We start from the raw sequence: 4555 nt of genomic DNA, 5'->3' as shown, positions 1-4555 counted from the left end.
CCTGCACAACACTAGCGGTCGCACCTCATTATGTAGGAGTCTGTGTCGCCCTGCTCTTGCCTGACACACACCCATATCTCAGTCCCTCGTACACATTGACCAAGGGCCTCACTACGGAGTCTACGTCACCCTGCTCTAGTCTGACATCCAGCCACATCCTTTTTTCGCTCGCTTGCTCGAGAGAGAGAGAGAGAGAGAGAGAGAGAGAGAGAGAGAGAGAGAGAGAGAGAGACAGACAGACAGACAGACAGACAGAGATGAGTTGAAGGGGAGAGGCTGGTGCAGTACATTTAAGGTTATTAAATACGGCGATGAATTACGGATGACTTGATGAGCCTTATAATGGGATACTGACTGCATAAGTACAGCATGATAAATACAGTATTTTCCTTTGTATTTCAAGACCATGAAAAAAGAGATTATAAAATATAATGAAAACACATCACAACAATGAAGAGAGAAACCTGTACTGTACTGTACGATCAACGACAATTGACGGAATTACCAACAAAGCGAGCATAGAGCTGGACCGAATTGCACGATGGGAGCAGAAGTGGCGGATTCAAGCGAATCCCTTGAAATGCACAGTAACATATTTCCGTATTAAATCAGCCAACCCCCGCCCACTTTTTCTAAATTCGCGTGATCCCGATCGCGTTCCCATTCCTATTAGGAATACTTGCACCGTACTTGGTCTTACATACGATAAAAACTTCAAATTTCATCATCATATACGAGGCAAGGCAGGCGTGGCTGGCACTGCACTAACACAAATATACCGGTTCCGTAGTGCAACACCATCAACTAAATTTCATCTGTATAAAGCACTGATCAGACCACTGCTCACGTATTCACCGTTAAGTCTATCTCTTTCGGCCAAAAGCAACATTCTAAATTTACAGAGAGTTCAAAACAAAGCCATACGTTGGGCACTGAGCATACGGTGGGATGATTTTGTCACCAACATACACTCTCATGAACGCGCCAACATTCCACCCATCAACACTTACCTTCACCACCTACAACAAAAACAAATCACCAAACTCACCGACGTTCACACTGACTTCACCGACTTTTTCACCCGGATCACACACCCCACACGACCTCTAGCCAACCTCTTCCACCCTGACGCAAGACCTGCACCAACCCCTTTGTTCACTTAAGCACCGATAGTTTATTTATTACTGACCCATTCATTAATTAAGCTACTTAGTTCACACCCAGCAACTCACTCAAGACTCTAAATCACCCCTACACCCATTATCAAGATCACGGCAGCCACGTAATAACCCGCCATCCTCATATCCAGCACCCCCGTCTCAGACCCTGAACCACCCCTACACCCCCCATCAAGATCACGGCTACAGCCCAATACTCCGCCCACCCCCAAGAGACAACCTACCCTGACTCTCCTTCCTCCACTCTTCCCCCCTACCTCCTCCCCTTTCCTTATCCCCCTACCCAAGCCCTCCAGGGCTACAACACCTTACCCTAACACCCGTATCCTAAATCCTACCCAAGCTCCTGGAGCCGGAAAAATCAGATGAACCTGAGAGGCAGCCAATAAGCTAATGCTTGGCAGAGAAAGCCGTAGCTATTCACTCCTCCCGTCCTTAATTAACAACACAGTGCACGTGCGAGACCCCTCCCCCCTTCCCAACAGCAAACACACGCACGTTGGGTTAAGCCCCGACACTCTTTCTCTTAGTCTAAATTCTTCCTCTCCTACTTAAAAAAAAAAAAAAAAAAAATGCACTTTATACAATGCAACTAGGACTTGAGCTCTCAGTAAGGCCGGGAGATTAAACTAAGGCCTAGTTCCTGCCACCACGTGTCGTCGCCCTGGTTGCATAACACTCATCACATATACACAATCATTCTCTACCTCCCTTCCTTTCCCCCCCTTTTCTATGTCATTATTATTATTATTATTATTATTAAGTGGCCCCTGAAGGCTGCGTCTGTCACCTGTGCCTTTCTGCCACACTTTCACTCACATCTCGCAGGCCAAGGCTATTTTTAGGTGGCCTTGGTACAGCCCACCATTTACCCTCCCCCTCCCCTTTCACTGTGTGTGTGTGTGCACGCATTTATTATTATTATTATTATTATTATTATTATTCGACTTTATTTCCACACCACCTACTGTCTTTGCCAGAATTCACATGTTTCTTCATTGCGCTCAAAAATATGTAACGCCCATATGCAACATCACTGCGCTCCATTAGAAACTTTCTTCCATCTACCTTAGCATATTTAAACCCGATTTTCTTCAGAACCTTTCTTAATGTTTCTCTGCTGCTGGGGTAGGAAATGTTCTCTTTAATTTCTTCATGTATTTTTGCCAGTGTGGGTATCTCTTTCCTCTCGTAGAAACCAAGCACGGTTCGTCGTAGAACACCTTCATTAAATTCGTCAAAGAAATCAGCAATGGGTCTTGTGCGTTGCCGTTTCTTGGGAGACATAAATTCATTACTTTCTTCATTATCTCTTGCTTCTTTGCATATTCTTTTTATTGTTCTTTCGCTTACTTTTGTTGCCTCAGCTGTCCGGCAAGTAGCCTTTGATAAGCTGGTAATAAAATCCCCCTTCTCCTTCTCTCGCTGGAAATACTGGTTTACATTGTATATAACTCCTTTGGCTTGACTGTGCAGGTGTTTTGATTGAGGCTTTGGAGAGGCATCCATTGTCCTCGAGTGCGGAAGAATGAATGAAGCGCGCAGAACAGGTCAGGTGGTGTGTATGCGTGCGTGTGTGTGTGTGTTGTGTGTGTGCGTGCGTGTGTGTGACACTATTCTGACCCAAATCCGCCTCGAAAGACCTGGCAGTACAGCATGAGCAACCCTGCCAAGTTGTACAAAGTTCTTTGTAATTACTATAACAAAAAGCGATTCTTTCATAAAAACCTTATAGCTTTTTTGTATAAGTAAAACTATACTAGGCTGTACCAAAGCCATCCACAAATATTTTTAGATGAGCTTGCCTGTATGGGAGGTCAGTTGGAAGTATGGCAGAAGCGCACAGCTGACAGGCACACTGTAGGGGCCGCTTTAAGCGTGTAGGATTTCCAAAGTACGGGATGCTTGTAGTTTCATATCATCATCATTCTTCTCCCACTATTATACGCCAGGATCCAGGAAGGTGATAAATTCATGAGAAACTTTTTATTTTCTTCTAATTTTCTTCTTGTTTTCGTTTCTTCTCGGTAGAAAGTTAAATTTTTGGTGGTGAGTCGCCCAAAACATTTGCTGTTCACTGTTCATGGGACTAGGTTTAAATGCGCGCCAATGTCTTCCCATTCTACATGAGATATACGTACTGTATAGAGGTTCTTTATTTTTCTAACGTATGCTTAAACAGTACAGTATATTTATCCTTTTGCTGCATGTACTGTGTTAGTACCAGTGATGTTCGTGTTCTGTTCATTCTTGAATGCCTTGTTACTGTAGAACAAAGTCGTACGAACAGTTAAAGACTAAAATGAACGAAATAGCACTCAAAATATCGTCTGAATTAAAATAAAACATGAGCATAAATATTTACGAGAAGGCGCGCTGATGGAGCGCGCCTGGTCTTTTTTACGCTGTTTACGGTGTTAGTAATCGTGATGTTGGCTGTTTGCTCATTATTCTATACTCATTTTATTGCAGGACAAACATTTAAGAAGAAAAAGAGAATAAAATGAATAATAATAGCACAAAAAATAACGTCGAAAATACAGTATAAACATTTACACCAGCTGCCTAGGTAATATCACATGTTATTGTTCATTGTGTTATTGTATTGGTAATGCTGTATTCCGTTCAACCTTAAAAGCATGTAGCCTTATAGAAAATCACACTGAGAACAATATGATACGTAAATGAATAATGTAGCGCGAAAAATAAGGTCAGAAATAAGAAAAGTATAAACAAATGTGAAAAATTACGCGATGCCTGGCAACCCCGGCTGACGTTGACGTGTAGATTGGCGTAGAGGAACGATGAAAGAAGAGAGAGTGAGTTGAAAATAGAGAATGCTTACTAGGTTAATGGAGGAGGAGGAGAGGAGAGAGATAAGCAAGGAGAAGGTTGGAGCTGACTGAGACAAGAAAAAAAAGACGATAAAGAGATTTAAAAAACAGAACGAAATGATGTAACAAATTTAGGTTCTGCAATTCCTCTCATGCCTACGTCATTGTGCCGTTGTTTATCGTTCAGTGTCTTTATTTGTTTCCCCCCCCCACTCTCTCTCTCTCTCTCTCTCTCTCTCCTGTAATCCTCTCCCCCCATAACCCTCTCTCCCCTTCCTTTCTCTCTCTCTCTAACCGCTTCCCCACTTTACACCTCAGTCTATTTTCTCACCACCCTTCTCTTTTCTTCGTTTCTCCTCTCTTCCTCTTCTCTCCTCCCACTTTCGTGTCTCTTCTTTCCTCTCCTCTCTCCTTTCCCTCCTTTTTTCCCTTTATCTTTTCTTTCACGTTTTTCTCTTTTCTTTCTCACTTCTCTTTCTCTCCCTTCTTTCCCTTTTCCCCGTGTATTTCTTTCCCTCTTCTTCTCTTTTCGACATCATCATA

The sequence above is a fragment of the Coenobita brevimanus genome, chromosome 82 (genome assembly GCF_032717465.1).
Source record: "Coenobita brevimanus isolate Jiangsu-jjx chromosome 82, ASM3271746v2, whole genome shotgun sequence".
NCBI lineage: Eukaryota > Metazoa > Arthropoda > Malacostraca > Decapoda > Coenobitidae > Coenobita > Coenobita brevimanus.
The sequence above is the reverse complement of the archived record's forward strand: the minus strand, read 5'-3'. Positions refer to the sequence as shown.